Source organism: Patagioenas fasciata, chromosome 1, assembly GCF_037038585.1.
Source record: "Patagioenas fasciata isolate bPatFas1 chromosome 1, bPatFas1.hap1, whole genome shotgun sequence".
Classification (NCBI taxonomy): Eukaryota; Metazoa; Chordata; class Aves; order Columbiformes; family Columbidae; genus Patagioenas; species Patagioenas fasciata.
In genome coordinates, this window is record NC_092520.1 from 104,155,392 (window position 1) to 104,167,780 (window position 12,389).

The 12,389-nt window shown below is 35.1% G+C and overlaps 1 protein-coding gene across 2 annotated transcripts in view; it reads right to left on the reverse strand.

Moving 5' to 3' along the window:
• IL1RAPL1 (interleukin 1 receptor accessory protein like 1) overlaps positions 1-12,389 on the reverse strand; it is a 735,854-nt gene that overhangs the window by 416,634 nt on the left and 306,831 nt on the right. The gene's annotated exons all lie outside the window — the stretch shown is intronic.

The window sequence follows — 12,389 nt, forward strand, 5'->3', positions numbered from 1 at the left end:
ATATACCCTATGCATATATTTGTGTTTACGAACACACACAGAATCACAGAATTTGTATAAATGTCACCTACCAAACTTCTCACACTGTAAACAACTTTATATACTTTAAAAGTTTTTTGTCTTAAGTGGTATGAAATCTTACACAATGTCAGTCCATGAAAATACCACGTGTAATATAAGTTTGATATAAAATTTTCTTTGGATTGTCGAAAGTACATAGACATTCTTAAGGCACACCAACAGAAGAAAAATGTGACTAATATATGAAACTCACGGACATAGTCTTACCTGTAGCAAAGGCTAAAATTCATGGTCACCCCATTGATTACACTAAAGAAAATACTGCATATTTAACATGTTAATTAGATTTTCTTTACCAATTTACTTTGTTCATGTTGCAGGAGAATATTACTGAGTTGGTTAATTAGTCTGAATGTTTGCAATAACAAAAGCATTAATGCCCGTGAGTGGCACAGAATACTCATTGGAAAGCCATGTTACAACGTTTATTACTTTACAGTGTTTCAGTGTTACTCTTATTAGACTTAAAAAGAAGCACATCATATCAGCTAGATGCCTTTATATCAAAACAGAATTCTGATATTTGTCTAATATAACTATTTGACTGTTAAATGAGTATTTTATAAAATAATGTTGAAAAAGTTTTTTTTTTTTTTTTCAAAATACTGATATATTTACATCTTGTGCACAGAAAGATGTGCTAGAGGACTTATGATTAGTAATAATGAGAAGTTTCTCTGGTATATGTTTAGCAACTGTTGGAAAGACTAATCTGCAAAGGACATAGGAAATATCTAAAGTATTGGTTAGTATTTAAAGAAATTCTGTAACAGTTATATCTAATATTTCAACATTAAGAAACAATAACATGAACTCACTCAGAAATTGTGCATGATTTTTATCATGGCTGTTCCTCCAACGTGTTTTTTACTCTTGCTATAGCTGAGCCATAGACCATGGCTTGTGAACTACAAAACTCAAAAAAATCCTGTAAAACCGTGTATTCTGTTAAGAGTCTGAGCTCTGGAAGGAGCATCTACGATAAATCAGTGACATTTAAGATCTTAGTGAATGAAGGTAACCTGCACCACGCATCTAAAGATCCGAGCTAATGTTGAACGCTGGAAATGAGATGCAGATCCCTGCAGCCAGCTCTCCTTAAACTGCCCCAAACCTGGAAGCAGGCCGGGTGCATCCACCCCGTACTGAAGAGAACTTCCCCAACTAGACTCTTTCCAGAGTGAGATTGCCATCTCTACAGGATGCTGTGCTGGGTGGATTTAACACCTCAGATTGTTCCTAGCTAAATATCAGAAGCAATCTAAACCAATATCTTGCATATACACTGGAGGAAAGCAGCAATGCTTACTCAGTCCGTTAACTAGACTCTGCTGTGGGACTGGTAACAGGATACAATGCAAATAACTTTTAAACACACAGAATTGTGTGGACAACTGCAAATTCATCTTTAGTCCCAAGAGGCAGTGAAAGTACAGGATCACCTGACTATGGCAATCTCAAGTCAATACATCTCCTTGACATCATGAAAACTAATAATCTTCATAAATGTGTAATCCGTTTCAAATGCAAAACAGCAATTACCACATAAACCAATCTATTACTATACCCTGAAATAGAAAACATGCTATTTTTGTACAGACCTAAGTGTAACGTCATCATGTTGACAATATTCCTAAAAGTATAAAGAAGTAAAATTTAGAGATTTCTTTTTAAGCATATTTTTCAGGAAATATGCTTAGATTAAATACTTACTATTTTTTTTTTTTTTTTTAACCTGTCTCATGCTAATCCTTCAGGATATGCAAGGCAATTGAAAATTAATACCAAAAGGCTGTTAATGGTGGCATTTACACTGACTGGAAGATGTAATCATATTTTTGGTGTATCTTGAAAAAGACAATTTTATTTTGCTTAGAAAAATAAATCTTACATTAAACTTCTCCTTTTTGTGTACTTCAGGACCTTGACATAGTCCATGTAGAGTTTTGAAAAACATAGTCCTTAGCACAAAACAAAACAAAAGGGGCAGAAAACAAATAACAAACAAAACCCCACAACAACAAAAAGCCACACCTCATGATATTCTGTGTTGGCAAAGTGAGAGAAGGTATTGTAATTCACACCAATATTATGACAGTTGATTTCTATAATATATCACATCAGAGCAGCCAGATAACTATATTTATCCCTTTGAAAGAAGATAAAACATAGTGTGTAACAAAAAATTCTGACTCATTATGGATCTATCAAAATGTCATTAAGAACTGCAATATAAATAACAATATGGCCCTCAAGTGTTGCAGAAGAACTCCTCATGGACCACACTAAATGTAAAAATAATACTAAACACTGATAGAGAAACTTAAAATCCAGTTTCCCACCAAGGAACACAGCAAAATAAATATACACTGCCTAAACACCCTAACTCATGTTTCAAAGCATTTCTGAAGTCTTTGTGTTTTTCCAAACTAGCTGAAGTGTTGTCATTTCCTGAAATATATTTCAGAACTAGGCATCATTTAGGAAATATGCAGTCATTTAAAAATGTAGTGACCTATGGCATATTGAATCATGAACATTTTGACCTTTGGTGTATTAAATAAGGCACCCTTTGTGCAATGCTTTTTGGACAGTGTCTGCAAACACTATGTATACAAGGGCATGAGTTTAAGACTAGAAAATAGAGAGGCTTTTAAAATATAAGCTGTTATTATGGAATCTATCAAACAATTAAGAAAAGGATAAGAACAAGTATCATGTAATAGAAAAACTGTTAAAGATTCTATTACCTGTAATATAGACATATGCTAATACTCTAGGGTGGGTGTCAAGAGAATAGGACCAGACTCTTCAGTGGTGCCCAATGACAGGATGAGGGGCAACGGGCGCAGACTGAAGCACAGGAGGTTCCATCTGAATATGAGAAGAAACTTCTTTACTTTGAGGGTATCAGAGCACTGGAACAGGCTGCCCAGAGAGGTTGCAGAGTCTCCTTCTCTGGAGACATTCAAGACCCACCTGGGCACATTCCTGTGTAATCTACTCTAGGTGAACCTGCTTTAGCAGGTGGGTTGGACTAGATGATCTTCAGAGGTCCCTTCCAACCCCAACCATTCTGTGATTCTGTGATTATAATCTCTTTACCAAATTGAAGAATTAGAAATTAATAGAATGCATTCATACATTTTCACTTCTGAACTATTGCAACATGTGCCTGAGCTACAGAAACAGAGTTCAAGAATCTTCAGTTTCAGTAGGTCAAACAAATGTTCCTGTCCAGTATTTTGACAAAGCACCTTTTCTCTGAACAAAGCCTACTGACAATAAAATCCTGTAAGATATTAGCAGATTGTGCTTAACAGTCTTAGATTCCTTCAAACTTCCCAGTCTTTCTCAAATGCTACAGTCATTACTCAGTTGACACAAATGGACTAAGTAACACGGTCCAGCTGGAAGCACAGAAGTGTTTTTCCTCTGTTGGCCTAGTTCAGCTGTAAGTCTAACCAACACAGCCATTCCCAAATGCCATGGTCTTACAGAAAATTTTCCAGACTCTTAGAGCACCTTGAAATAATAAGTCATCAAAACCAGATTGCGTATATACATGCCAGCAAAATTATGAACTGAGCTACCTCTGGTGATCCCCTACTGCAGCCTGTGACTATCGTGGCCCGCGCACAGCCACAGTCTCAGTGATTGCTGCTCTCCGAAACTCTTCTAAAAAAAGAGTTCTCAGACAATCACTCTTAGTCTGGCCTCAGGCTTCATCCATTTCAGTTTCCTTAGTTTCTCATATGAAGTAGTTCTATGGGGAAATCAATATGAAGTCCAAAGACAGGACACAGTGGGATTAAGGAATTTTGCCTTCTTTACTTAAGAAATAGTGTATACAATATTTTCTCTATATAGTTGTGAAAATGGAATAAAAATCTGGTCTAACATTTACAGGGGAGTCATAAACAACTCAGTAGAAATGCTTTTTTGTATAGTTTTTTTCCAGTGTTAATTTTATTCCTTTAGAAAGGCCAATATAAATTGTTTACATTACTGTATCTTAATATTGTCCATATGCTTCTGGTAAAAGTGATGAAAGAAGTACAGAAGTGTGAATTGTGTTGTAGACATCAATAAGATGTCATTTCAGTATCGTAATTTTTTTAACAAGAGAGTTGAATTTCCCAGAAAATGGAGGCAGGAGAAAAATTCAATGAAGTTAGGTTTAATGCATGAGTCATCTAAACAAGTTAACTATTTATCCCATATATAAAACATTACTCACTTAAAGCCATAAGTATATCATTAAAAATATAACAGTCTACAAATAGAAATGCAAACACATACTTAAAGTTTTCTCAGATAGCTCTAGCAGCTTACCTTAAACATTCCAGGAAACCACTTAAGTAATTTCAGTCTGTTTTGTGTGAGTATTGTAATTACTGTATGGAAATCTATTCAGGGTATTACAGGGCCAGTAGCTAACCACCAATGTGAAGAAGTCTAATAATTTAACATAAACCAAATAAACCTCAGAAAGCACCTGTGTTTCAGTATGAAAATGCAATTCTATAGCAATAAAGGAGGCTTATATTACATTCACTGAGTTGTGAAACAACAAAAAAGGTCTAGAAAACTCAAGCCTTTCATGTGAATGGGCCACATAATAACACAGCATCAGATCCTCTCTGTTAGCAGTGGGTTTTCAAAATTAAATTCCTCTGGGATACCATGCTGTGCAGTTGCAAGGCATGACAGTTCTCCACGTAAACACAAGAAAACTCAGATTACAGCAGATAACACAGGGGAAAGCAAAGTGGCACTGGGTATAGAGGCAATTACGTTTCTTTTTCTCTAAGTCTCCATACTGCTCCCTGTTCTCAAGCAGAGAATGAGAGCGGAGAAGGAAAGTCAGCGTCTTGCTCTGATGTCCATCCTCTCCCTCGGCTAGCAGAGGTCCCAGACATGCTGGCAGGGCACACTGCACTACACTAAAAGATAAATGATTCTCCTTATGTACCCTCACTAGCTCAGGGAGGTGTTCTGTGCTTCCAAAAAAGTAGTAATTCCTGGTGGCTCCACAAGGCAAACAGATTTGCATTACCCTGACTTGATCCATCCATTAACAGGTACAGTCTGACATCCCAACAAACAAGGGACTTCCAGAATGTGGCATAAGCACTCTATTTCAGTGAAAGGAACAAATCTATCTGATTCATAAAGAGAAAATTAGGTGAAAAATTCCCATAGAAGATGATTTCACTCCAAAAGGAACTACAACCCTGTGATCTCAGTAAGCCCATCTACACCAGGGAAATTATGTTCAAGTCTTGTTAAAGAAACTTTATTTGAACAGCTTGATTGCTATTACTGCAGTGGGAGTATGACTTTTAGCATTAACACACAGGTGAAAGTAAGCATGGTGTGTTCTGTTTTATGCATATAAACAATTTCCCCATAGTAGCATAGTAAACACTGCAGAAACTAGATATGGCCATGAAGCCCAAGCACCTCCTTTCAGTGCCTGGTGTCTTTGAATGCCTTTCCCTGTTGAGCAAGATTTGGGGAAAAAAAAAAAAAAAAAAATTATGAACTGCTATTAAATTTATTGCGGCTATTGAAAGAGTGGATGTATTCGTGGTATAAAAGGGGAAGGCAAGAAACCATAAGATAGATCTTTATCTTGTTGTGACTTAAGCAAAAGACAAACTGCTGATGAGGAGAATAAATAGACGACACTGTAGGATTCAGCACATTTACATACTCTTGATATGCAAAGGCACTTGTACAGAAAGACTTTTATGCTGGGAAAGAGGCAAAACTGCATGCATGCTGCAACATAAAAGCTTTGACAGCGAGTACTGTACAGAGTGCTGAAGGAAGCTGCACTTCTTTTTAAACAGCATGTAGTACCTCCAAGTTATTAAGCAATGCAGGACATCCCGATGCACAGAATGCTCATAGTAGAAAAATCAAATGAGATATTTTTAAGCACTTTTTGGGCCTACCATATTTTAGAAGTAATAGAACATTGTAATGAGTGTCAAGAATTCCAGTTCTTATTACTGCTGAAATCAGAAAAGGGCAAGGAAGGTGATCTCTAGTGGTACTGTCAAAGTGTGCAGGGATGGGTCATAGTTCAAGACTCTAAGGATGAGAATACACATACACCATTGCACAAGAGTTTGAAGTGAGTTAGGAACATAAAGATTTTTTTTAATAACATAGCAGGCATCTATTCAAACTTTGGATAGCTAAATATCTTGTAAAATCTGTTTCACCTTACCAGAGAAACAAACAAAATCAGATAACTTTTATGTATTTCATTGATAGCTGCAAAATTGCTCTGAGATGATGCAAACCTTTATATGCCCAACAGAGAGGATGGGCTTTACCAGTTGCCTACAAAGCTTTCTTCAAAAAGGCTGTTTACAAAAGATTAAGAGACTCAAACAATCTGAAAACAAGACACCTTTATTCTTTGAGTTGTAGGATCAGTCATTCACTGTTACATATTGTGCCCCCGTATCACTTTTCCCATGATTTTTATTTACTACACAAGCTGCTTTTCTTTGCTTTCTGCCTTTTAATTCTTTCACAGGATGGAATGGCTGAAAAGGATTTGAACAGGTCACCTACTCAGTCCTGTTGGGTCGATGTCAACTAGCCAGCCCCTGTGTGTCACTTTCTCCCCCTTTAACTCATTTTCCTGAAAACTGCTGCTTCCTCCTCTAGATTAACTGGTTAATTTTACAGCTTTCTAAAATATAATAAAGCTTTTCAATCACTGTTTGCATAGTATGAAAAAACACTTAAAATGAGGTTGCCAAAAATTCAGCATCCAAAGACATACTTTATTAAACTGAACAAAGCAAAACAAACAAACAAAAAAACCCCTCTTATACAGGTATCAGTGTGCTTAATGTATTTTGCACACATTCTTTCAGTAACAAAGAAATATTCATTAACATGTCTACCTCTGTGTTTTCTAAGCAATTATCCCACAGGTATTGCATTATTGCATAAAAGGATTCTGAATGTGCTCTGTTGCTCCAGTATCTTCAAGTGGTAGAAGAACCAATGATTTATGGACTGAGACAGTCTGAAGAACTTCCACTGAAAACAGAGAAGAATAAATGATGGCAGAAAAGGCTGACAATGATGTATCAGTCAAGGCTTTTTTTTTTTTTTTTTTTTTCTCAGTAAATAAGGTACAACCATTTTTCTTGTAAATAGGAATTTCATCATATCTCTGGTCAACCTGGTGATATCACCCTAACCTTGATAAAAAGTCTATAACCTGCCTGAAGAATAAGTATCAGACAATAAATCAAGGTCCCTATGTGGGTGGACTCTAAAGCAAAGAAATATAATCAGAGCAGTGTTTCCCAGTTTCCTTTCCCATTTCTAGTTCTTTGAAACAAAGTAATTTAGATTTATTTTTTTTAATCTCACTTTCTAAAAATCAGAAAAAAAATAAACACTGTCCTATATTTTGTACAAGTTTCAGTTTTCCTTGTCTTATTCTTTGTACAACTTTCTACAAATCCAGGGAAATTCTAAAAGTTCACCTTAAACTTTATTTAGACAGTTTTCTTTTCTAAAAAAACCACCAATGTGAACTGACTTCTACATGCTTAAAGCTTGATGTATGCGCAAGTATTATGATGGATTAAGGCTGTGATTAATTAAAGCCGCAGGTTTAGCTAATCACCTCAGAAGTTCAGCTTGTTCAAAATCCCTCAAACTTTAATATTGGAAAGAAAAGCTGAAGTGAAATCTTTTTGTTTATTTCACAGTCAGCCAGAATGAGCACCTTTTGTCAGCACTTTTGAAGCAGGGAAAAATGATGAAATGGGGAGAGTTTGGAGATTTTTTTAGACAAGCCCATAGGGATTATGCTATCCAAAGACAGAGACAGATAAAATGTGATGTTTCTGTCCTTTATGGTTCTTGGAGCAATGCCTTACTCTTCAGTCATGTAAGTAGCAACAGCTAACACCCTTAATCTGTCTGTGTGCCAAATGGTCTGGTGGACAAGGTAAATGCTCCTTTGGACAGAAGAAAAAATCTCTCTAGAAATTGCATCCATTTGCTGTATGCAATTGTTCTGAAAGCAATGCAAAGCTTCTTTATGTGTTTTTCACTTCACAAGTATGTCAGGTTAGATATATAGCTATCTATTAAAATGAACACATGCATTTTGATAGATCAATGTTTATTACAATATTGGAATATTATGCAAAATTATATTTCCTTTCAGAAGTGGCAAAATGACAAAGTTCCATAAAATCTTCAATCCATTTTTGTATTGGATTGAATGAAAATTCCCATTCATTTAAAGTGAATATATAATTAAAAGGTATTAACTTGTTTTTGTATTGAGGGCTATTTATACAAAGCAAAAATTGGGTAAGCACTCTGTTAAACGTAGGAAATAAATGAAAGCAGGTTCCCTGATCATCTAGCATAATAACATTACAGCTAACAGGCTAAAATCGACTGGTTTCCAACCTAATAAATTAGTTTAAAGTAGGTCCAGAGAAAAATATTTTGAACCAAACTTCTTTGTTAGTTTTGGTTAGTTCAGTGGGTAAAGAACAAAACCTTTCAATTTTGGGTATACAGAAAACGACAACAGAGAATGTGCTGGGACTAAAGGAAAAACAGCCCAATCGATTTCTGCTGCATTCTTTATTTCCTGAGTCCAAACATAACTATAATTTAGGTGTCAAGCAAAATTATGTTAGACAGGTTTTCCTTGTCCTTGTTTGTCCACATCAAAAAATTGGCATGTTTTTCCAGTTCAGCTGGAAAGAAACAGGACACTTAAACTAAGGCACTCAGGTTTGAAATTATGCCAATAAAAGAAGGAGCAATATTTTTCTGCACCATACTTAACTGTAAGAACCTTGCAAGAAATCTACTTTAGGGACAAAGGACTAGTTTCGAGTGGCCAACAACTACATACTGAATCCTTGCATGAGAGAAAACATGACCTAAATGCTTTACTTTGACCCCATATGATACAAAAGCACAGCAAAGATGGGATTTTTTTTTCTCCTAGATCCTACAGTTACAAATGACAAAGCATTTGATGCTTGGCACTGGCTTAATACAACATATTGTTTCTCATTCCACCTCTAAGCAGACAGTTTGGTAGAATTCTGACACATTACAGTTTTGAGACATTTCGCACAGAGAAGTGAAACTTCTTAACTTCTTAAACCTTAATCTAAATCTAACAATCGATCAGTAGTATTCAATCTTTTTTTTTTTTTCCTTTTTTTTTTTCCCTAACAAATTTGTTTTCATTCAGGGTTTTAGAATGGCCTGAAAGGAATTTATTTGAGTTTCCAGGGCTTGTTACTCCCTTGAAAGTATCCAAGTAGAAGTCATTTAGCATCATTCTCCTGGCACCTATTTCCAATGTGAGGAACCAATGGAGGGTATATCTAGAGCTATCTAGATACATCTAGAGCTGTCTAGACATACGTAGAGATAAATTCATGAAAAGTGGGAGAGAGGAAATGTAGGAGGACAAACTGGCATAAATATCTACTTTGCGTCTCTCTCAAATGACCTTTCTGTCTCTTTTCCCTCTGGAAACACATGTAATGGTACTGAGATATCAATTATCTCAAAAATACAGATTCTACACATATGTCTTTAAGAGAACGTATCTCTGCACTGACTTCAGTAGTAAACCTTGGACTGATGCATGCGAACCTGAAGTGATATAACTGAGAAGACTACTGCAGTCACAGTTTTCAGTACCTCCTTTAAGGCACAAGTGAAATATTTACTTTTGTAAAGCTTAGAGAATTTCATTCACTAGCCACGTGACTCTCCAGCCCCTGAAGTCAGAATGCTACTGCAAGTGTTTAAAAGGTATTTTACTGTCCTGATGATCAACACTCTCATCTGTTTCTGCCCTGCAACCAATAGTGGATAATATTGGAAAATATGTTTTGATGTAAAACACCTTCACTCATCTGTGAGGGCAACAAAGGCTTATTAATCATAACTATGCTCTCTGATGATGTAATTTCTTCACTTGACCAGTGCCTTTTGTTTGTCATTGCCACAGATTGACTTAGATTCTCACAACATTATTTGTAAAGGATATTAAAGAATATTTCAGTAATGAATATGTTTCATTTATAGACAATGTTAGTACACAGCTTCATTAAATCAAATGAGAATGTTTTATTACCCCTACATTAGTAGAGTGACTGATTTTTTCAATGTAATCCTGCAAATCACTAAGTGTTCTTGCACTCAATAATGATGTCTCCTTTATGAGTTAGAATTTGTTGTGTAGAAATGTCATTCATTAATATTTTCAATGGAAAATCTATTGAATAGTAAGAGCCATTGTTTTATCTCAGTAAACATCCTTTCACTGATCCAGTCACTTCAGAGGAAGGTTCTCTGTATTACACTATCATAGAGTAGCTGTGAGGAAAGTTTCCTCTTAAATCTGCAAGACCAGAGAACGTTTGACTTACGCCCTGTAATTTGTTTTGCACTTTTCAACATCAGTGTTTTTTTATTAACATATAGTTTTCTATTCTATATCAATAATTAATCCTTTATCTAAATGCCTGAGAAGACACAGTGGCCATGAATTGCACATTTTGTGGGAAAAATACTTTAAAAAATATTTTTTATTTAAGAACTGCTTTTTTCTGCTATTATGGGAAAAAAATAATTTACCTTTCCATTTTACATTTCTTCTTTCTAATGTAAAATAATATCATCTTTCCAGTCCTTATTACATGTGTTCCTTTATTTCTGATAATTTTATTCTCAGTTGTCTATTTATTTTATACCTTTTTAAAGTGAGAGATTTAATAACTATAAAATATTTGAAACATGGACTATGTGGACTACAGCTTTATTGTTTATTTCCCCCAATCCCAATTGTTCTGTATGTCACCCATGTAGTGTACTTTGTGGATGACTGTAACATTAATTAAATTTCTTTCAGCCTGATGAAGGTTCTTTTCCTAGCAACTAGTCAGACTAGATGATGGTGAGAATTTTCTGTGTTTGATTCACAGGTTATTCACTCTACAAAATTACTATTTAACATGGAAAACAAGCTTTTGAATTATCTGTTTATAAGAGGAAATGGAAATTATATTAGAGAAAGGAATGAGTAGATTTGCAGCAAAACATAATATCTAAAAGACACCATAGAGATTTGGCACTAAATAGATGGTGATGTTGATCATACTGAGATACGTAGTGGAGATGTAAATAAATTACTGAACTGAAATGTTTGAAGCATATTTTTCAGTGTGATTGTTGCTGGTATTTATAACTTGAAAACATAAATCATCAACTTTATATGCTAATACAAAATTATGTAAATCCTTCATTTTCTTTCACTTTTCATTGACCAAGACTGCAGTTTTTCACTCAGCATAGAAATGGTTTCATACATCCTGGTATCTGTGCATCATGGATACAGTCGTTCTGAGAGATGCTGCCCCTCTTAGAAAAGCATATAGGTCATGATTCTTCTATTTTGCTCAGCTTTAAATTATGATGTGCAAATTTGGATTCAGCCTTTAAAAGCAGTTGTAAGATGAGTTAAAGCCAAACATACCCTGTGTGTATACCCCAGAGGAGATCTCCAAGGACACTACCCTGAGATATACAGAACAAGTTTCAGTCTAGCTCTTTGAATGCATCAGAAAATAGTGAAGGGAAGTGGAAGATAAAACTTTGGCTCTATTTCTTTCAACCAGCCTCTTTCAATGGCTCACTACATAGGCTTTTACAGATATATTCACTTTCTTTAATTTATTTTCCCTGCCTGTAAAATAGGAATAGCAGCAGATGTACCACAGGCTGAATACAACTCAAATTCTTCTGAAGAACTTTTTGAGATCCTGAGGTAGAAAGAATCTTGTAAGTGCTAGACATTATTATAATTACAGGATAATTATATGTAGCAATATTATCTTTTTGTCACCATAAAATTACCTTACTGCAGCAGAATTTTCTTAATTGCCATATACTCTGGTAGAATCAGAAATGTGCCATTTGACCAATTGTTCTAATTATTTGAGATTCTGAGGCTTATATCATGCTAGGAGATTTTTTAAATTACTATAAAAGAGGCTTAGGTGATGGAACAAATATCTTTCTCTATGTACGTGCCTGGTAACATCATAAAAACAAATAATGCCAAAAAAAATGAAGTCAGAAACATTTTTGTATTTTAAAAATCTGAGTTGAAGTATGTTTTATTCAATGATCTTTGCAAGAGGGTGGGGAAAAGCTGAAGTAAAATAAAAAGCTGACAAAGTAGGGTATTTATTACTAAATAGAAAACTGTT